The sequence below is a fragment of the Salmo salar genome, chromosome 19 (assembly GCF_965601325.2).
Source record: "Salmo salar chromosome 19, fSalSal1, whole genome shotgun sequence".
NCBI classification, from domain to species: Eukaryota; Metazoa; Chordata; class Actinopteri; order Salmoniformes; family Salmonidae; genus Salmo; species Salmo salar.
In genome coordinates, this window is record NC_138309.1 from 87724184 (window position 1) to 87747738 (window position 23555).

The 23555-nt window shown below is 47.6% G+C and overlaps 1 protein-coding gene across 1 annotated transcript in view; it reads right to left on the reverse strand.

The window, feature by feature from the left end:
- Positions 1-23555, reverse strand: part of LOC106579742 (junctophilin-1) — a 130869-nt gene that overhangs the window by 56215 nt on the left and 51099 nt on the right. The gene's annotated exons all lie outside the window — the stretch shown is intronic.

Below are 23555 nucleotides of genomic sequence, written 5' to 3' on the forward strand. Positions count from 1 at the left end.
ATAGCAACACACTCATACCGCATCTCCCTCTCTCTCTATATAACTCTCTCTCTCCCTCTCTCTGTCTCTCTGTCTCTCGCTCTCCCTCTCTGTCTCTCCCTCTCTCTCTGTCTCTCTCATCCTCTCTCTCCCCGTCTCTCTCTCTCCCTATCAGGGATAACATACCACCCTGACCCCCTGTGCTTCGATCTCAAATCCAAATCCTTCTTTCACAAATGGAGCTATGCCTGTCGGCTGGCCCACAAAGACCTAAATCCAGTCCGCAGGACCTCACTGCTCTGCTGGAGGATCTATCTCACTGCTCTGCTGGAGGATCTATCTCACTGCTCTGCTGGAGGACCTCACTGCTCTGCTGGAGGATCTCACTGCTCTGCTGGAGGACCTCACTGCTCTGCTGGAGGATCTCACTGGTCTGCTGGAGGACCTCACTGCTCTGCTGGAGGACCTCACTGCTCTGCTGGAGGACCTCACTGCTCTGCTGGAGGATCTCACTGCTCTGCTGGAGGACCTCACTGCTCTGCTGGAGGATCTCACTGCTCTGCTGGAGGATCTCACTGCTCTGCTGGAGGACCTCACTGCTCTGCTGCAGGATCTCACTGCTCTGCTGGAGGATCTATCTCACTGCTCTGCTGGAGGATCTATCTCACTGCTCTGCTGGAGGATCTCACTGCTCTGCTGCAGGACCTCACTGCTCTGCTGGAGGATCTCACTGCTCTGCTGGAGGATCTCACTGCTCTGCTGCAGGACCTCACTGCTCTGCTGCAGGATCTCACTGCTCTGCTGGAGGATCTCACTGCTCTGCTGGAGGACCTCACTGCTCTGCTGGAGGACCTCACTGCTCTGCTGCAGGACCTCACTGCTCTGCTGGAGGATCTCACTGCTCTGCTGCAGGATCTCACTGCTCTGCTGCAGGACCTCACTGCTCTGCTGGAGGATCTCACTGCTCTGCTGGAGGATCTCACTGCTCTGCTGGAGGATCTCACTGCTCTGCTGCAGGACCTCACTGCTCTGCTGGAGGACCTCACTGCTCTGCTGGAGGACCTCACTGCTCTGCTGGAGGATCTCACTGCTCTGCTGCAGGATCTCACTGCTCTGCTGCAGGACCTCACTGCTCTGCTGCAGGATCTCACTGCTCTGCTGGAGGATCTCACTGCTCTGCTGCAGGACCTCACTGCTCTGCTGGAGGACCTCACTGCTCTGCCGGAGGATCTCACTGCTCTGCTGCAGGATCTCACTGCTCTGCTGCAGGATCTCACTGCTCTGCTGCAGGACCTCACTGCTCTGCTGGAGGATCTCACTGCTCTGCTGGAGGATCTCACTGCTCTGCTGGAGGATCTCACTGCTCTGCTGCAGGACCTCACTGCTCTGCTGGAGGACCTCACTGCTCTGCTGGAGGATCTCACTGCTCTGTTGCAGGATCTCACTGCTCTGCTGCAGGACCTCACTGCTCTGCTGGAGGACCTCACTGCTCTGCTGGAGGATCTCACTGCTCTGCTGCAGGACCTCACTGCTCTGCTGGAGGATCTCACTGCTCTGCTGGAGGATCTCACTGCTCTGCTGGAGGATCTCACTGCTCTGCTGCAGGACCTCACTGCTCTGCTGGAGGACCTTACTGCTCTGCTGGAGGATCTCACTGCTCTGCTGCAGGATAGGATCTCCATCTCTTCATTCAAAGACTCCATCATGGACACTTTTACTGACAGTTGTGGCTGCTTTGTGTGATGTATTGTTGTCTCTACCTTCTTGCCCTTTTTGCTGTTGTCTGTGCCCAATAATGTTTGTACCATTTTTTGTGCTGCTACCATGTTGTGTTTCTACCATGTTGTGTTGCTACCATGTTGTGTTGCTACCATGTTGTGTTGAACATGTTGTGTTGCTACATGTTGTGTTGCTACCATGTTGTGTTGCTACCATGTTGTGTTGCTACCATGTTGTGTTTCTACCATGTTGTGTTTCTACCATGTTGTGTTGCTACCATGTTGTGCTGCTACCATGTTGTGTTGCTACCATGTTGTGTTGCTACCATGTTGTGCTGCTACCATGTTGTGTTGCTACCATGTTGTGTTGCTACCATGTTGTGTTTCTACCATGTTGTGCTGCTACCATGTTGTGTTTCTAACATGTTGTGTTTGTAACATGTTGTGTTGCTACCATGTTGTGTTGCTACCATGTTGTGTTGCTACCATGTTGTGTTGCTACCATGTTGTGTTGTCTCTCTTGTCGTGATGAGTGTTTATTTGTCCTATATTTTTTATTTTTAATCCCAGGCCCCCGTCCCCACAGGAGGCCTTTTGCCTTCTGGTAAACCATCATTGTAAATAAGAATTTGTTCTTAACTGACTTGCCTCGTTTAAATAAAGGTTAAATTTAAGAATGTAGAAATATCCAACAGCATGTAGCTGAAGCCAAAAGGCCCTAATGAGTTTTGTGATGGTGGGCTTAGTGTTACTACAGAGCTGCACAACACAATGGTTAGATGATAGCACACACACACACACACACACACACACACACACACACACACACACACACACACACACACACACACACACACACACACACACAAATCCTTTGAAAACCCAATGAGATAAGGGCACGTAGATTCACTCACTCACACGCACAACCTAACTCTCCTCTCTTTCACAGCATGCATACAGACACGGCTGGGTACCACGGCTGGGTACCTGGATACCTGGGTACCACGGCTGGGTACCTGGATACCTGGGTACCACGGCTGGGTACCACGGCTGGGTACCTGGATACCTGGGTACCACGGCTGGGCAATACGGCTGGGTACCTGGATACCTGGGTACCACGGCTGGGTAACAGACGAGGACAGGCTGTGGACGGATGCATCTCTTTCATATGGGGCTCTGGTCAGTAGGGTGTCACGTGGAGCCTCACCAATACTGACACCATTACATGACAATGGAGAGTGACAGGAAGTACCAGTCCAGCCAGACTCCTACTGAATGACTCTAGTCAGGACTCATCAGTAAAGCCTTGCGTGCCAGAATCCTGCTGAATGACTCTAGTCAGGACTCAATATAGAAACTACAGAAAGAGAACTCTGATGACCTACTTAACCCTGGTCTCTCTGCCACCCACCCTTATCTCTCTCTACCCTCCCTCTCTCTTTGCATCACTCTCTCTCTCTCTCTGTATCCCCCTCTCCTTCCCAGTTTCTCTCCCTCCCCTCTCTCTCTCTCTTCCCCCATCCCTGTCTCCTTCCCAGTTTGTCTCCCCCCCCTCTCTCTGTATCCCTCTCTCCTTCCCAGTTTGTCTCCCCCCCCCTCTCTCTGTATCCCTCTCTCCTTCCCAGTTTGTCTCCCCCCCTCTCTCTGTATCCCTCTCTCCTTCCCAGTTTGTCTCCCCCCCCCTCTCTCTGTATCCCTCTCTCCTTCCCAGTTTGTCTCCCCCCCCCTCTCTCTGTATCCCTCTCTCCTTCCCAGTTTGTCTCCCCCCCCCCCCCCCCCTCTCTCTGTATCCCTCTCTCCTTCCCAGACAGTTGTGGCCGGGGTCAGTTGTGGCCAGGGTCAGTTGTGGCCGGGGTCAGTGGAATATTAAAATGGCTTCCGGTCCAGAAATAAGCCATCATCAACCAGGGACAAAGGACTCACTTATAAAGCAGCAGCAGGCCTGGAATATATTGGGACACAACAAGACACACATCTCTTCTCTATACTGGAACACAACAGGACACACAGACATGCACAGACGGACACACACACACACACACACACAGTCTTGTATAACAAACCTTGTGGGGACACACAATTCAACACCATTCAAAATCCTATTTTCCCTAACCCTAACCCTTACTCTAACCTTAACTGCAAAATCTAACCCTAACCCTAGCTCCTAAACCTAACCCTAGCTCCTAAACCTAACCCTAGCTCCTAACCCTAACCCTAGCTCCTAACCCTAACCCTAGCTCCTAAACCTAGCTCCTAACCCTAGCTCCTAACCCTAACCCTAGCTCCTAAACCTAGCTCCTAACCCTAACCCTAGCTCCTAACCCTAACCCTAGCTCCTAACCCTAGCTCCTAACCCTAACGCTAGCTCCTAACCCTAACCCTAGCTCCTAACCCTAGCTCCTAACCCTAACCCTAGCTCCTAACCCTAGCTCCTAACCCTAACCCTAGCTCCTAAACCTAACCCTAGCTCCTAAACCTAGCTCCTAACCCTAGCTCCTAACCCTAGCTCCTAACCCTAGCTCCTAACCCTAGCTCCTAACCCTAACCCTAGCTCCTAACCCTAGCTCCTAACCCTAACCATAGCTCCTAACCCTAGCTCCTAACCCTAACCCTAGTTCCTAACCCTAGCTCCTAACCCTAGCTCCTAACCCTAACCATAGCTCCTAACCCTAACCCTAACCCTAACCCTAAACCTAACCCTAGCTCCTAACCCTAGCTCCTAACCCTAACCCTAGCTCCTAAACCTAGCTCCTAACCCTAACCCTAGCTCCTAACCCTAACCCTAGCTCCTAAACCTAGCTCCTAACCCTAACCCTAGCTCCTAACCCTAACCCTAGCTCCTAACCCTAGCTCCTAACCCTAACCCTAGCTCCTAACCCTAACCCTAGCTCCTAACCCTAGCTCCTAACCCTAACCCTAGCTCCTAACCCTAACCCTAGCTCCTAACCCTAGCTCCTAACCCTAGCTCCTAAACCTAACCCTAGCTCCTAAACCTAGCTCCTAACCCTAACCCTAACCCTAGCTCCTAACCCTAGCTCCTAACCCTAGCTCCTAACCCTAACCCTAGCTCCTAACCCTAGCTCCTAACCCTAAACCTAACCCTAGCTCCTAACCCTAACCCTAGCTCCTAACCCTAGCTCCTACCGCTAACCATAGCTCCTAACCCTAACCCTAGCTCCTAACCCTAACCCTAGCTCCTAACCCTAGCTCCTAACCCTAGCTCCTAACCCTAACCATATCTCCTAACCCTAACCCTAGCTCCTAACCCTAGCTCCTAACCCTAAACCTAACCCTAGCTCCTAACCTTAACCCTAGCTCCTAACCCTAGCTCCTAACCCTAACCCTAGCTCCTAAACCTAACCCTAGCTCCTAACCCTAACCCTAGCTCCTAACCCTAGCTCCTAACCCTAACCCTAACCCTAGCTCCTAACCCTAGCTCCTGACCCTAGCTCCTAACCCTAACCCTAGCTCCTAACCCTAACCCTAGCTCCTAACCCTAGCTCCTAACCCTAACCCTAGCTCCTAACCCTAACCCTAGCTCCTAACCCTAGCTCCTAACCCTAACCCTAGCTCCTAACCCTAACCCTAGCTCCTAACCCTAGCTCCTAACCTTAACCCTAAACCTAACACTAATTCTATACAATATGTTGTTATGGAAATGAGTCAAGTGATGGCCCTTAATGAAAAGTAATGTAAAATCTGAAAATAAACTTTGAAAATTCTCTCTCTCTCTCTCTCTCGTTGTACTTGTGCTCAGTATGTGCAAGTAAGTGTACATTCAGAAACATTTACTGTAATCCAGATTGTCTACAGTACTAACACATACTATGTGAATGACAATACTCTTCAGTACATACAATGTATGTGAATCAGAAGTGCATACAGTAGGCCTAATTGTACTCTACAGTATAGCACTGTCTCTGTACGACTTACAAAATCCTACATACAGTATATTGGATTTCTACACACAGACAATATTTGACTTGGAATCCTTGGACAGACCCCATGAGTTCATCTTTATCGATGAAGCAGGCTTCAATCTGACAAAGAGGAGAAGGAGAGGCCGAAACATGATTGGACAGCGGGGCCATTGTTGAAGTCCCTGGTCAACAAGGTGGCGATGTCACAATCTGTGTTGCTATCAGCAACCATGGTGTTCTACACCACCATGTTACACTCGGGACATATAACACCCAGCACCTTCTAACATTTATGGCCAATCTAAGAGATATTTTATTTGAGCAGCAGGTTCAAGAGCAGCAAGGTCAAGAGCTAAATGAGAATCCCATTCCCACCTATAGTGTGGGACAATGTCAGTTTCCACCGAGCTGCTCATGTAAGGGTATTGGTTTAACATCAATGGACAGTTTATGAACTTGTACCTCCCTCCATACTCGCCCTTTCCTGAATCCGATTGAGGAGTTTTTCTCCTCTTGGAGATGGAAAGTGTATGATAGACAACCCTACACCAGAGTAAATCTGCTGTAAGCCATGGATTTATCCTGTGGTGATATAGGTGAGGAATCATGTCAGGGCTGGATACGGCACACAAGAGGCTTCTTCCCCCGTTGCCTCAGGAGGGACAATATTGCTTGTGATGTGGACGAAGTGCTCTGGCCTGACCCAGCCCAAAGACAAGAACAAGCACATTGATCACATGTTTACTCCTTTGATTTTTGTCCCTTTTAGTATTTGTTTACTGTAGTACAGTGTATTTGTAGGCTGTATACTGTACAATGGACAAATGGTATGGCCCTGAACATTGTGCTTTCCATTTATTAACAGTACTGACTGCTCAATAGATTTTGACTGGTTGCAGGTTCATATCAACAAAGAACAAGAGTTACAGTATCACAGAGACAAAGGACACGTTTGTGAGATGCAGGGTACAGTAATGTAAAAATAGGGGTACAAGGAGGAGGAAGAACAAAAAACTAAATTGCAAAGAGCAAAGCAGAGTAATTTCTGATCAATTTTGAGCTACTATGACAGAACATGTTTTCCTTCATCAAAAGACAATGACGGAAAAAATATGAATATATTTATAGATTAAAAATGTACTTCTCCCTGAGAATTGCATGTTTTGAACAATGTGTTTTCTATATTTTTCGGTGTATTGTTTACTGACTGCTTGAGAGCGTATATCATTTTGATCACTTTGTTTATGATTTGAGAGCAGTGTTTGATTTTGAACACGGGTAAAACTGTTTTGAGGTGAATGTTTTCATTTTGCGAGAGGAGTCAGAGGTTATGTAAATAGTGCTTGAAGATGAGGTTTTGTGTTTAATGTTTTCAGGAAATTGTGTTTTAGCAATTGAGAAAAACAGTAATAGACATTGAAGGCATGTATCACTACAGCTGCCCCTCTATATTTTACTGCAGCTTTTCTTTCTTTCTTTTATTTTCTAAACATTTGTGATTATTTACGTATTTACTGTTGAAGTCGGAAGTTTACATACACCTTAGCCAAATACATTTCAACTCAGTTTTTCACAATTCCTGACATTTAATCCTAGTAAAAATTCCCTGTCTTAGGTCAGTTAGGATCACCACTTTATTTTAAGAATGTGAAATGTCAGAATAATAGTAGAGAGAATGATTTATTTCAGCTTTTACTTCTTTCATCACATTCCCAGTGGGTCAGAAGTTTACATACACTCAATTAGTATTTGGTAGCATTGCCTTTAAATTGTTTAACTTGGGTCAAACATTTCGGGTAGCCTTCCACAAACTTCCCACAATAAGTTGGGTGAATTTTGGACCATTCCTCCTGACAGAGCTGGTGTAACTGAGTCAGGTTTGTAGGCCTCCTTGCTCGCACACGCTTTTTCAGTTCTGCCCACAAATGTTCTACAGGATTGAGGTCAGGGCTTTGTGATGGCCACTCCAAGACCTTCACTTTGTTCTTAAGCCATTTTGCCACAACTTTGGAAGTATGCTTGGGGTCATTGTCCATTTGGAAGACCCATTTGCGACCAAGCTTTAACTTCCTGACTGATGTCTTGAGATGTTGCTTCAATATATCCACATAATTCTCCCTCCTCATGATGCCATCTATTTTGTGAAGTGCACCAGTCCCTCCTGCAGAAAAGCACCCCCACAACATGATGCTGCCACCCCCGTGCTTCACGGCTGGGATGGTGTTCTTCGGCTTGCAAGCCTCCCCCTTTTTCCTCCAAACATAACAATGGTCATTATGGCCAAACAGCTCTATTTTTGTTTCATAAGACCAGAGGACATTTCTCCAAAAAGTACGATATTTGTCCCCATGTGCAGTTGCAAACCGTAGTCTGGAACAGTGATTTGCACTTTTCGCACCAAAGTACGTTCATCTCTAGGAGACAGAACGTGTCTCCTTCCTGAGTGGTATGACGGCTGTGTGGTCCCATGGTGTTTATATTTGCGTACTATTGTTTGTACAGATGGACGTGGTACCTTCAGGCATTTGGAAATTGCTCCCAAGGATGAACCAGACTTGTGGAGGTCTACAATTCTTTTTCTGAGGTCTTGACTGATTTCTTTTGATTTTCCCAGGATGTCAAGCGAAGAGGCACTGAGTTTGAAGGTAGGCCTTGAAATACATCCACAGGTACACCTCCAATTGACTCAAATTATGTCAATAAGCCTATCAGAAGCTTCTAAAGGCACAGTCAACTTAGTGTATGTAAACTTCTGACCCACTGGAATTGTGATGGAGTGAAATATAAATGAAATAATCTGTCTGTAATCAAATGTTGGAAAAACGACTTGTGCCATGCACAAAGTAGATGTCCTAACCGACTTGCCAAAACTATAGTTTGTTAACAAGAAATTTGTGCAGTGGCTTAAAAACGATCCGACTTCAACTGTATACTATACGATCACATTGTGGTTTGAGTCTGAGAGAGATATTCTGAGAGCAGTGAACGTGTGGCTGTGACCGTCCTGTCAATTCCTGTCATCATACTGTTTGATATCTTTTACTGCAGATGAAAACCAAGTCAACCTGAAGTGTGGGTGTCCGTGTGCCTTTCATACTGTACCGAACCCCACACTGTGCTGGACTTAACACTGGCAACATACTGTACTGAACTTTACACTGGGCAACATACTGTACTGAACTTTACACTGGGCAACAAACTGTACTGAACTTTACACTGGCAACATACTGTACTGAACCCCACACTGTGCTGGACTTAACACTGGCAACATACTGTTCTGAACTTTACACTGGGCAACATACTGTACTGAACTTTACACTGGGCAACATACTGTACTGAACTTTACACTGGCAACATACTGTACTGAACTTTACACTGGGAAACATACTGTACTGAACTTTACACTGGGCAACATACAGTACTGAACTTTACACTGGGCAGCATACAGTACTGAACTTTACACTGGGCAAAATACTGTACTGAACTTTACACTGGCAACATACTGAACTTGATAATTTGTCATGTGACATGTTTCTAACCAGGACAATACCTTCAGCCATGACCCCAAAAGGAATGCCAAAAGCTATGGCTCTCAGCGGGGTTAGTCTAGTACTGTTCTAATCTCTCCTCCTCCTCCACACACACACACACACACACACACACACACACACACACACACACACACACACACACACGCACACTAAAGTATCAGTAGCATAATAAAATGTCTGCACAAATTAACACCGGTGTGGAACCCAACCTGTGTGGCTATAGAAGGTATCTGGAAAGCCCAGCGTTAATTCAGGATTACTTAAGCCTGACTAACTCTTATCAGTGGGCCAGAGAAACCAGACACCCAAATCATTTCAGAATGATTCATGTACGTCAGTTGGGGGTTTAGTATCGATATCTGGCAGTGACGCTAGAGGAGATGGCTGTAGGACGGATATATTTTAACTTCTGCTACATGAGACCAACTTAAAGCGGCAAAACAGCTGTTGCTGCATCCATTTTGTTTTTGGGACTTAGAAATGAACGATACATATACCCATACCTTGAAGAATATCTCGAAATGCCAACGGAGGTGTTTTGAAAAAGGAGGATTTAGATTTATAAAAGCTATCTACTATTTGTCTACTCTTACTTCACCAGGTTGACTGAGAACATGTTCTCTACTACAGTCGTAGCCCAACATTTTTTGAGAAAGACACAAATATTAATTTTCACAAAGTTTGCTGCCTCAGTGTCTTTAGATATTTTTGTCAGATGTTACTATGGAAAACTGAAGTATAATTACAAGCATTTCATAAGTGTCAAAAGGTTTTTATTGACAATTACATGAAGTTGATGCAAAGAGTCAATATTTGCAGTGTTGAGCCTTCTTTTTTCAAGACCTCTGCAATCCGCCCTGGCATGCTGTCAATTAACTTCTGGGCCACATCCTGACTGATGGCAGCCCATTCTTGCATAATCAATGCTTGGAGTTGGTCAGAATTTGTGGGTTTTTGTTTGTCCACCCGCCTCTTGATGATTGACCGGAAGTTCTCAATGGGATTAAGGTCTGGGGAGTTTCCTGGCCATGGACCCAAAATATCAAGGTTTTGTTCCCCGAGCCACTTAGTTATCACTTTTGCCTTATGGCAAGATGCTCCATCGTGCTGGAAAAGGCATTGTTCGTCACCAAACTGTTCCTGGATGGTTGGGAGAAGTTGCTCTCGGAGGATGTGTTGGTACCATTCTTTATTCATGGCAGTGTTCTTAGGCAAAATTGTGAGTGAGCCCACTCCCTTGGCTGAGAAGCAACCCCACACATGAATGGTCTCAGGATGCTTTACTGTTGGCATGACACAGGACTGATGGTAGCGTTCAACTTGTCTTCTCCGGACAAGCTTTTTTCCGGATGCCCTAAACAATCAGAAAGGGGATTCATCAGAGAACATTTCTTTACCCCAGTCCTCAGCAGTCCAATCCCTGTACTTTTTGCAGAATATCAGTCTGTCCCTGATGTTTTTCCTGGAGAGAAGTGGCTTCTTTGCTGCCCTTCTTGACACCAGGCCATCCTCCAAAAGTCTTCGCCTCACTGTGCGTGCAGATGCACTCACACCTGCCTGCTGCCATTCCTGAGCAAGCTCTGTACTGGTGGTGCCCCGATCCCGCAGCTGAATCAACTTTAGAAGACGGTCCTGGCGCTTGCTGGACTTTCTTGGGCGCCCTGAAGCCTTCTTCACAACAATTGAACCGCTCTCCTTGAAGTTCTTGATGATCTGATAAATGGTTGATTTATGAGCAATCTTACTGGCAGCAATATCCTTGCCTGTGAAGCCCTTTTTGTGCAAAGCAATGACGACGGCACATGTTTCCTTGCAGATAACCATGGTTGACAGAGGAAGAACAATGATCCAAGCACCACCCTCCTTTTGAAGCTTCCAGTCTGTTATTCGAACTCAATCAGCATGACAGAGTGATCTCCAGCCTTGTCCTCGTCAACACTCACAGCTATGTTAACGAGAGAATCACTGACATGATGTCAGCTGGTCCTTTTGTGGCAGGGCTGAAATGCAGTGGAAATGTTTTTTGGGGATTCAGTTCATTTGCATGGCAAAAAGGGACTTTGCAATTAATTACAATTCATCTGATCACTCTTCATAACATTCTGGAGTATATGGAAATTGCCATCATACAAACTGAGGTAGCAGACTTTGTGAAAATTAATATTTGTGTCATTCTCAAAACTTTTGGCCACGACTGTACAGCAATGGAATACTGTAACAAAATGCTATGTCATTCAAACGCTATGTCAGCCAACTCATAATAGTCAAATACCAGCACAAAATGATGTGGTACGTCTCCCTGCAAAACCATGACATTGACCTCCTGTTGTTGTTGGTAAGTGGTTGGTAAGTGTGACACCTTTGGTTACCCTGGTGATATCAGCCTGCTTTGTGCTAACATTCCACTCATGCCAAACATGACTAGGAGTGATGAGGAGTGGAATGATGGGTAAACAGACTGGCACACAGTATGCCATTTCCAGTAGGTGGAATGATGGGTAAACAGACTGGCACAGAGGATGCCATTTCCAGTAGGTGGAATGATGGGTAAACAGACTGGCACACAGTATGCCATTTCCAGTAGGTGGAATGATGGGTAAACAGACTGGCACACAGGATGCCATTTCCAGTAGGTGGAATGATAGGTAAACAGACTGGCACACAGGATGCCATTTCCAGTAGGTGGAATGATAGGTAAACAGACTGGCACACAGGATGCCATTTCCAGTAGGTGGAATGATAGGTAAACAGACTGGCACAGAGGATGCCATTTCCAGTAGGTGGAATGATAGGTAAACAGACTGGCACAGAGGATGCCATTTCCAGTAGGTGGAATGATGGGTAAACAGACTGGCACACAGGATGCCATTTCCAGTAGGTGGAATGATGGGTAAACAGACTGGCACACAGGATGCCATTTCCAGTAGGTGGAATGATGGGTAAACAGACTGGCACAGAGGATGCCATTTCCAGTAGGTGGAATGATAGGTAAACAGACTGGCACACAGGATGCCATTTCCAGTAGGTGGAATGATGGGTAAACAGACTGGCACAGAGGATGCCATTTCCAGTAGGTGGAATGATGGGTAAACAGACTGGCACAGAGGATGCCATTTCCAGTAGGTGGAATGATGGGTAAACAGACTGGCACACAGGATGCCATTTCCAGTAGGTGGAATGATGGGTAAACAGACTGGCACACAGGATGCCATTTCCAGTAGGTGCCATTTCAGATATATTTACGGGCTCTAGTTGAGACAGACAGTAATAGATAGTAGCACAGGTCAGGATGTTGCATATTATACAATGGATGAGTCTAATCCTGGATGCTGATTGGTTAAAACCAATAAAACCAATTCACCAAGTTACCACCAGCTAAGTCTGAGACAATAAAGTGCCTATTTGCCTTTCGCTGTCTCTTCAGCCCAGCCAGGCAATTTATAAACTTGACTTCCAGTGTACAAAGCATCTAGACATTATCTCACATTTATTTTAAACTAGCAATTGGTTTTCAATAGCGGAGATTTGTTTGCCTCAGTACTATTGAATTATCCCATCAGTAATAATCGTGTCGGGAAGAGACAGACAGACAGACAGCCATCAAAACTAGTGAACCTTGGCTGAAAACAAAACGACGGCTTGGGTAGCAACCTCAGGACTTTTTTCCTCGTGGAAGGATGAAATAGTATAAATAAATAAATCCCAAAATGTTTTTTTTTTTTTTTTTTTTTTTAATGAAAATGTGTCAATCATTATTTGAATAGGTTGGTAACGGTTGTATAAAAGTTATAATGCCCTTGAAGCCCGGTGTTGGGAGGATATAATGGCACGGTTTGCCGGCCCTCAACGTGCCATTATCCATAAAACACAGGCTTCTCGTGCATTATCATGAATTATCATTATCACTTACATTTACATTTACATTTAAGTCATTTAGCAGACGCTCTTATCCAGAGCGACTTACAAATTGGTGCATTCACCTTATGATATCCAGGATGATAGTGCAGGATAATGAATAAAGTGGTCAGAGAGGAGAGAGCACCCAATCACTGAGCAGAGGAGAGTAGGGGAGAGGAGAGTAGAGCATGGGAGAGGAGAGGAGAGTAGGGGAGAGCAGGGGAGAGGAGAGTAGAGCAGGAGAGAGCAGGGGAGAGGAGAGTAGGGGAGAGCAGAGTAGAGCAGGAGAGAGCAGGGGAGAGGAGAGTAGGGGCGAGCAGGGGAGAGGAGAGTAGAGCAGGAGAGAGCAGGGGAGAGAAGAGTAGAGGAGAGGAGAGCAGGGGGGAGAGGAGAGTAGAGCAGGGGAGAGGAGAGTAGGGGAAGCAGGGGAGAGGAGAGTAGAGCAGGGGAGAGTAGGGGAGAGGAGAGTAGAGGAGAGCAGGGGGGGGAGAGGAGAGTAGGGGAGAGCAGGGGAGAGGAGAGTAGAGCAGGGGAGAGGAGAGGAGAGCAGGGGAGAAAAGGGGAGAGCAGCAGAGAGAAGGGGAGAGCATGGGAGAGTAGAGGAGAGCAGTGGAGATTACGGGTGAGTAAAGTAGGGGAGAGCAGGGGAGAGGAGAGTAGGGGAGATGAGACTAGAGCAGGGGAGAGCAGGGGAGAGTAGGGGAGAACAGCAGAGAATAGAGGAGAGTAGGGGAGAGCAGGGGAGCGAAGTGGACATTATGGGAGAGCAGGGGATATGAGAGTAGGGGAGAGGAGAGTAGAGGAGAGCAGGGGGGAGAGGAGAGTAGGGAAGAACAGGGGAGGAGAGAGTAGGGGAGAGCACGGGAGAGGAGAGTAGGGGAGAGGAGAGTAGGGGAGAGTAGGGAAAAGGAGATCAGGGGAGCAGGGAAGAGGAGAGTACGGGAGAGCAGGGGATATGAGAGTAGGGGAGAGCAGGGGATATGAGAGTAGGGGAGAGCAGGGGATATGAGAGTAGGGGAGAGCAGGGGAGAGGAGAATAGGGGAGGGCAGGGGAGAGGAAAGCATGTGTGTGTTGATATCTCTATGTGTTGATATGATGACTGATTAGAGAGTTGCAATATTAACATAAAATCACACACAGTGCTCATACATCTCTACCCTCTCTCTCTCCCTCTCCCCCTCCCTCTCTCTCTCTCTCTCTACCCTCTCTCTCTCTACCCTCTCTCTCTCTCCCTCTCTCTCTCTCCCTCTCTCTCTCTCCCTCTACCCTCTCTCTCTCTCCCTCTACCCTCTCTCTCTCTCTCCCTCTACCCTCTCTCTCTCTCTCTACCCTCTCCCTCTCTCTCTCTCCTTTCCCTCTCTCTCTCGGTTTACATTGCACTTTGTCATCACTGTGCAGTCATGATGAAATATAGGGCTCTGGGAATATGGATGCCATTTGGGACGTATCCTTGATGTAAGTCTCAGACCTCTGCTACACGGTCAACTAACCTTCCCATTCTGACATTCCAATTTAAGGCTAATCAAATGAAATGGAACCCTGAGCACAGATCAGGACGGACAACCAACCCAAACATATCGTCTGCAGCAGGGCTGATTGTCTTCACACACAGACGTGACCACAGAGAGCCAATGAAAATGCTCAATTCAGCCTGGGGGGCACACACACACACACACACACACACACACACACACACACACACACACACACACACACACACACACACACACACACACACACACACACACACACACACACACACACACACACACACAACAAACAAACGGTCAATGCTTTAGCCTTTAAGTCTGCTTTCAACACTGATCCCTCAGCCAGGGGGTTAGAGATGACAGATCAGACAGTAGTGGCCAGGGGGATAGAGATGACAGATCAGACAGTAGTGGCCAGGGGGTTAGAGATGACAGATCAGATAGTAGTGGCCAGGGGGTTAGAGATGACAGATCAGACAGTAGTGGCCAGGGGGTTAGAGGTGACAGAGCAGACAGTAGTGGCCAGGGGGATAGAGATGACAGATCAGACAGTAGTGACCAGGGGGTTAGAGATGACAGATCAGACAGTAGTGACCAGGGGGATAGAGATGACAGATCAGACAGTAGTGGCCAGGGGGTTAGAGATGACAGATCAGACAGTAGTGGCCAGGGGGTTAGAGATGACAGTGGCCAGGGGGTTAGAGATGACAGATCAGACAGTAGTGGCCAGGGGGTTAGAGATGACAGATCAGACAGTAGTGGCCAGGGGGATAGAGATGACAGATCAGACAGTAGTGACCAGGGGGATAGAGATGACAGATCAGACAGTAGTGGCCAGGGGGATAGAGATGACAGATCAGACAGTAGTGGCCAGGGGGTTAGAGATGACAGATCAGACAGTAGTGACCAGGGGGATAGAGATGACAGATCAGACAGTAGTGGCCAGGGGGATAGAGATGACAGATCAGACAGTAGTGGCCAGGGGGATAGAGATGACAGATCAGACAGTAGTGACCAGGGGGATAGAGATGACAGATCAGACAGTAGTGGCCAGGGGGTTAGAGATGACAGATCAGACAGTAGTGGCCAGGGGGATAGAGATGACAGATCAGACAGTAGTGGCCAGGGGGATAGAGATGACAGATCAGACAGTAGTGACCAGGGGGATAGAGATGACAGATCAGACAGTAGTGGCCAGGGGGTTAGAGATGACAGATCAGACAGTAGTGGCCAGGGGGATAGAGATGACAGATCAGACAGTAGTGGCCAGGGGGTTAGAGATGACAGATCAGACAGTAGTGGCCAGGGGGTTAGAGATGACAGATCAGACAGTAGTGGCCAGGGGGTTAGAGATGACAGTGGCCAGGGGGATAGAGATGACAGATCAGACAGTAGTGGCCAGGGGGTTAGAGATGACAGATCAGACAGTAGTGGCCAGGGGGATAGAGATGACAGATCAGACAGTAGTGGCCAGGGGGTTAGAGATGACAGATCAGACAGTAGTGGCCAGGGGGTTAGAGGTGACAGATCAGACAGTAGTGGCCAGGGGGATAGAGATGACAGATCAGACAGTAGTGGCCAGGGGGTTAGAGATGACAGATCAGACAGTAGTGGCCAGGGGGATAGAGATGACAGATCAGACAGTAGTGGCCAGGGGGATAGAGATGACAGATCAGATAGTAGTGGCCAGGGGGTTAGAGATGACAGATCAGACAGTAGTGGCCAGGGGGTTAGAGGTGACAGAGCAGACAGTAGTGGCCAGGGGGATAGAGATGACAGATCAGAGAGTAGTGGCCAGGGGGTTAGAGATGACAGATCAGACAGTAGTGGCCAGGGGGTTAGAGATGACAGTGGCCAGGGGGTTAGAGATGACAGATCAGACAGTAGTGGCCAGGGGGTTAGAGATGACAGATCAGACAGTAGTGGCCAGGGGGATAGAGATGACAGATTAGACAGTAGTGGCCAGGGGGATAGAGATGACAGATCAGACAGTAGTGACCAGGGGGATAGAGATGACAGATCAGACAGTAGTGGCCAGGGGTTAGAGATGACAGATCAGACAGTAGTGGCCAGGGGGATAGCGATGACAGTGGCCAGGGGGTTAGAGATGACAAATCAGAGAGTAGTGGCCAGGGGGATAGAGATGACAGATCAGACAGTAGTGACCAGGGGGTTAGAGATGACAGATCAGACAGTAGTGACCAGGGGGTTAGAGATGACAGATCAGACAGTAGTGGCCAGGGGGATAGAGATGACAGATCAGACAGTAGTGACCAGGGGGTTAGAGATGACAGATCAGAGAGTAGTGGCCAGGGGGTTAGAGATGACAGATCAGACAGTAGTGGCCAGGGGGATAGAGATGACAGATCAGACAGTAGTGGCCAGGGAGTTAGAGGTGACAGATCAGACAGTAGTGACCAGGGGGATAGAGATGACAGATCAGACAGTAGTGGCCAGGGGGATAGAGATGACAGATCAGACAGTAGTGGCCAGGGGGTTAGAGGTGACAGATCAGACAGTAGTGACCAGGGGGATAGAGATGACAGATCAGACAGTAGTGGCCAGGGGGTTAGAGATGACAGATCAGACAGTAGTGACCAGGGGGATAGAGATGACAGATCAGAGAGTGGTGGCCAGGGGGATAGAGATGACAGATCAGACAGTAGTGACCAGGGGGTTAGAGATGACAGATCAGACAGTAGTGACCAGGGGGTTAGAGATGACAGATCAGAGAGTAGTGACCAGGGGGATAGAGATGACAGATCAGACAGTAGTGGCCAGGGGGTTAGAGATGACAGTGGCCAGGGGGTTAGAGATGACAGATCAGACAGTAGTGGCCAGGGGGTTAGAGATGACAGATCAGACAGTAGTGGCCAGGGGGATAGAGATGACAGATCAGACAGTAGTGGCCAGGGGGTTAGAGATGACAGATCAGACAGTAGTGACCAGGGGGATAGAGATGACAGATCAGAGAGTGGTGGCCAGGGGGATAGAGATGACAGATCAGACAGTAGTGACCAGGGGGTTAGAGATGACAGATCAGACAGTAGTGACCAGGGGGTTAGAGATGACAGATCAGAGAGTAGTGACCAGGGGGATAGAGATGACAGATCAGACAGTAGTGGCCAGGGGGTTAGAGATGACAGTGGCCAGGGGGTTAGAGATGACAGATCAGACAGTAGTGGCCAGGGGGATAGAGATGACAGATCAGACAGTAGTGGCCAGGGGGATAGAGATGACAGATCAGACAGTAGTGGCCAGGGGTTAGAGATGACAGATCAGACAGTAGTGGCCAGGGGGATAGCGATGACAGTGGCCAGGGGGTTAGAGATGACAAATCAGAGAGTAGTGGCCAGGGGGATAGAGATGACAGATCAGACAGTAGTGACCGGGGGGTTAGAGATGACAGATCAGACAGTAGTGACCAGGGGGTTAGAGATGACAGATCAGACAGTAGTGACCAGGGGGATAGAGATGACAGATCAGAGAGTAGTGGCCAGGGGGTTAGAGATGACAGATCAGACAGTAGTGGCCAGGGGGTTAGAGATGACAGATCAGACAGTAGTGGCCAGGGGGTTAGAGGTGACAGATCAGACAGTAGTGACCAGGGGGATAGAGATGACAGATCAGACAGTAGTGACCAGGGGGTTAGAGATGACAGATCAGACAGTAGTGGCCAGGGGGTTAGAGATGACAGATCAGACAGTAGTGACCAGGGGGATAGAGATGACAGATCAGAGAGTGGTGGCCAGGGGGATAGAGATGACAGATCAGACAGTAGTGACCAGGGGGTTAGAGATGACAGATCAGACAGTAGTGGCCAGGGGGTTAGAGATGACAGATCAGAGAGTAGTGGCCAGGGGGATAGAGATGACAGATCAGACAGTAGTGACCAGGGGGTTAGAGATGACAGATCAGACAGTAGTGACCAGGGAGTTAGAGATGACAGATCAGACAGTAGTGACCAGGGGGTTAGAGATGACAGATCAGAGAGTAGTGACCAGGGGGATAGAGATGACAGATCAGACAGTAGTGGCCAGGGGGTTAGAGATGACAGTGGCCAGGGGGTTAGAGATGACAGATCAGACAGTAGTGGCCAGGGGGTTAGAGATGACAGTGGCCAGGGGGTTAGATATTGGGTTTTCTAATGATCAATTAGCCTTTTAAAATGATAAACTTGAATTAGCTAACACAACGTGCCATTGGAACACAGGAGTGATGGTTGCTGATAATGGGCCTCTGTACGCCTATGTAGATATTCCATAAAAAATCAACCGTTTCCAGCTACAATAGTCATTTACAACATTAACAATGTCTACACTGTATTTCTGAACAATTTGATGTTATTTTAAATGGACAAAAAAATGTGCATTACTTTCACAAACAAGGACATTTCTAAGTGACCCCAAACTGTTGAACGGTAGTGTAAATACACCACAGTACCAGTCAAAAGCTTGGACACACTTACTCATTCAAGAGTTTTTCTTTATAAATAACACATATGGAATCACGTAGTAACCAAAAACGTGTTAAACGAATCAAAAATAAAAATGTTGATTTGAGATTCTTCAAAGTAGCCTCCCTTTGCCTTGATGACAGCTTGGCACACTCTTTGCAGAGCGGAAGAGGAGAATATGAAAGTTACAGGTCCATTTTGATATTCTGAGAGAGCAACTTGGCATATATAAGAAGACCATTAGAAATGACAGACGGGCTCATTTTACTAACTTGATCATTATTAATCAGAATAATTAGAATAATTAGAATAATTAGATGGTGTGATAAATCCTACCCTGCAAATCTATGTGGATTATGTGGACTTTCCCCCACATCTTCCCTGTGGCTCAGTTGGTAGAGCATGATGTTTGCAACGCCAGCATGGTGTTTGCAGTGCCAGGGTTGTGGGTTCGATTCCCACGGGGGGCCAGTACAACAACAAAAAAAGAAATGCATGAAATGAAATGTATACATTCACTACTGTAAGTTGCTCTGGATAAGAGCGTCTGCTAAATGACTTAAATGTGATGTGTTTTCTGTATATTTCAGAGATAAGATAAGCAACATTAGACTGGGTATCAGTCAAGACCTGATGAGGAGTTTGATGATATGTGCCCTAGTCTACCACACAAAGGCACGATGGATTTATTTTCCCCTGGTTGACACAGACATGCTCAGGAAAGTGACATCACAACTTAAGCCTTCTATCTGCCTTCTCCATCCTATCCCCACCACCTTCTACAAATCTGTTTTTAATTGTATATCTGAACAATGTCACGTCCTGACCGTAGAAAGCTGTTCTTTTATATGGTAGACGAGGTCAGGGCGTGACAGGTTTTTTTTGCTAGTTTAGATTTTCTATGTTGTTATGTTCTAGTTTTTGTATTTCTATGTTTTTTTGAGGGGGGGAATGATCTCCAAGCTGGTCCTCGTTGTCTCTAATTGGAGATCATACTTAAGTAGTTGTTTTTCCCACCTGGGTTTTGTGGGAGCTTGTTTTTGAGTTAGTGTATGTTGCACCTCTTCGTCACGGTTTGTTGTTTTTGTTCTTCAGTTTATTTGTGTATCTTGTGTAACAGTGTAGGTTCCGTCCCTCTCTTCGCCCCAACCCGGGCTCGAACCAGGGACCCTTGCACACATCAACAACTGACACCCCACGAAGCATCGTTACCCATCGCGCCACAAAAGCCGCGGCCCTTGCAACGCAAGGGGAACTACTACTTCAGGTCTCAGAGCGAGTGACGTCACCGATTGAAACGCTATTAGCGCGCACCACCGCTAACTAACTAGCCATTTCACATCGGTTACACTCACCCCCCCTTTGACCTCCTCCTTTTCCGCAGCAACCAATGATCCGGGTCAACAGCATCAATGTAACTGTGTAGGTTCCGTCCCTCTCTTCGCCCCAACCTGGGCTCGAAACAGGGACCCTTGCACACATCAACAACTGACACCCCACGAAGCATCGTTACCCATCGCGCCACAAAAGCCGCGGCCCTTGCAACGCAAGGGGCAACCCTACTTCAAGTCTCAGAGCGAGTGACGTCACCGATTGAAACGCTATTAGCGCGCACCACCGCTAACTAACTAGCCATTTCACATCGGTTACACTTGCATAGTTTCACAGTTCAATAAAATATGTGGAACGATAATCACGCTGCATTTTGGTCCACTCCTTCCGATGAACGACGTGACAAACAAAGCTATTGTTAATCACTTTCCCCTAAAAACTGCAATGATGAAACCCCTGAAGAAAAGTAATCTAGATTACTCAGCTCCAAGCAATTTTTGGGAAATTTCCAACCTTCTATTGTTAAGCAAAATTCTGTAGAAATTGTTGTTCAAACCACTAAAATAATTGTTTAAGTGCCAACTGTATTTTTTTGGAAAAATTCCAATCTGGTTTTTGTACCTACCACAGCACAGAGACAGCCTTAGTTAAAGTGGTAAATGATCCTAGAGCCAACACAGATGCCAAACAGCTCTCTGTCCTTGTAACCTTAGATTTAAGTGCTGCGTTCAACACGGCTGACCATGATGTCCTTCTGGACAGACTGGAGAGGTGGGTTGGCCCCTCCGGTCCAGGAGAGGTGGGTTGGTCCCTCTGGTCCAGGAGAGGTGGGTTGGCCTCTCTGGTCCAGGAGAGGTGGGTTGGACTCTCCGGTCCAGGAGAGGTGGGTTGGCCCTCCAGGAGAGGTGGGTTGGCCTCTCCGGTCCAGGAGAGGTGGGTTGGCCTCTCCGGTCCAGGAGAGGTGGGTTGGCCTCTCCGGTCCAGGAGAGTTGGGTTGGCCTCTCTGGTCCAGGAGAGGTGGGTTGGCCTCTCCGGTCCAGGAGAGATGGGTTGGCCCTCCAGGAGAGGTGGGTTGGCCCCTCTGGTCCAGGAGAGGTGGGTTGGCCTCTCCGGTCCAGGAGAGGTTGGTTGGCCCCTCTGGTCCAGGAGAGGTGGGTTGGCCTCTCCAGTCCAGGAGAGGTGGGTTGGCCCCTCTGGTCCAGGAGAGGTGGGTTGGCCCCTCTGGTCCAGGAGAGGTGGGTTGGCCTCTCCGGTCCAGGAGAGGTGGGTTGACCTCTCTGGTCCAGGAGAGATGGGTTGGCCTCTCTGGTCCAGGAGAGGTGGGTTGGCCTCTCTGGTCCAGGAGAGGTGGGTTGGCCTCTCCAGTCCAGGAGAGGTGGGTTGGCCTCTCCGGTCCAGTTCTAAATTGGTTTAGGACCTATTAAACCCGGTCAAGATTTTTTTTGTCACCCTTGGTGAACATAACTCAGAGAAAATACACATATCACGTGGCATTCCACAAGGTTCTATTTTGGGTCCGGTATTGTTCAGGTTATATGTCTTACCCCTTGGCAGCGTTATCAGAAAGCACAGCATTGATTTTCACAGCTACGCAGACGATACACGACTTTACATTTCTGTGTCACCAGAGGATTTTAGATCCACATATAAACTGTATAGTGATTTAAATACTTGGATGGCTCACAACTTCCTCCACCTGAATCGAGACAATACTTATTTATTGTTGGAGTCAAAGCACAGAGAGAGAGAATCTAGCCGCACATTTAAACTCACGGGCAATAAAGATAAATAAAAAACCTAGGTGTTACTTTACATTCTGAACTAAATTTCGAATCACACATTAGGAATTTGACAAAAATAGTTTTTACCCACCTGAGGAATATTGCCAAGGTGTGGCCGTTTCTCTCTCAGGCTGGTACAGAGAGACTCATCCAGGCTTTTATTACAAGCAGGCTTGACTATTGTAACGCTCTCCTGTCTGGCCTACCCAAGAAAGCCATTGGTCAACTGCAAAACATACAGAATGCTGCAGCGTGGGTACTGACCAAGACCAGACAGAGAGAACACATTACACCGGTTTTAAAGGTCTCTGCACTGGTTGCCTAGCTGCATGTGAGTTTTAGAATTAATTGTAACATTCTTCTGCGATTGTGCACCCCAATACCTGTCAGACATGCTTTTAAGTTATGTCCCCAGTAGGTCCCTCAGGTCCTCTGGCACTGGCCTTTTAACTATGCCAAAGCCTACGACCAAGAGGCATGGAAGGGCAGCTTTTAGTTACTATGCCCCCTGCCTTTAGTTACTATGGCCCCAGCCTTTAGTTACTATGGGCCCCCAGCCTTTAGTTACTATGGGCCCCAGCCTTTAGTTACTATGCCCCCAGCCTTTAGTTACTATGGGCCCCCAGCCTTTAGTTACTATGCCCCCAGCCTTTAGTTACTATGGGTCCCCAGCCTTTAGTTACTATGCCCCCAGCCTTTAGTTACTATGCCCCCAGCCTTTAGTTACTATGGCCCCAGCCTTTAGTTACTATGCCCCCTGCCTTTAGTTACTATGGCCCCAGCCTTTAGTTACTATGGCCCCAGCCTTTAGTTACTATGGGCCCCCAGCCTTTAGTTACTATGGCCCCTGCCTTTAGTTACTATGGCCCCAGCCTTTAGTTACTATGGCCCCTGCCTTTAGTTACTATGGCCCCAGCCTTTAGTTACTATGGGCCCCCAGCCTTTAGTTACTATGGCCCCAGCCTTTAGTTACTATGGGCCCCCAGCCTTTAGTTACTATGGGCCCCCAGCCTTTAGTTACTATGCCCCCTGCCTGACAGAGACGCTGAAGGTCTGTTTAGCTTTGCTTTTCCTTAGGGTGCTTTTTAGTCATTCCGTTTGTGTCATTCCTTTGTTTTTTATGTTATGTTTGTTGCGTAGTACAAATTTCAGCTTTCATTTTCATAGTTCAATTTTTTTCCCCCTGTAAAGTACATTGCTGTAAGGTTCTGTATTTATTTTCTTAGTTCTGTTTCTTTGTGTTCTGGAACGTAGCCCTGTTTCTTTGTGTTCTAGAACGTAGCCCTGTTTCTTTGTGTTCTAGAACGTAGCCCTGTTTCTTTGTGTTCTAGAACGTAGCCCTGTTTCTTTGTGTTCTAGAACGTAGCCCTGTTTCTTTGTGTTCTAGAACGTAGCCCTGTTTCTTTGTGTTCTAGAACGTAGCCCTGTTT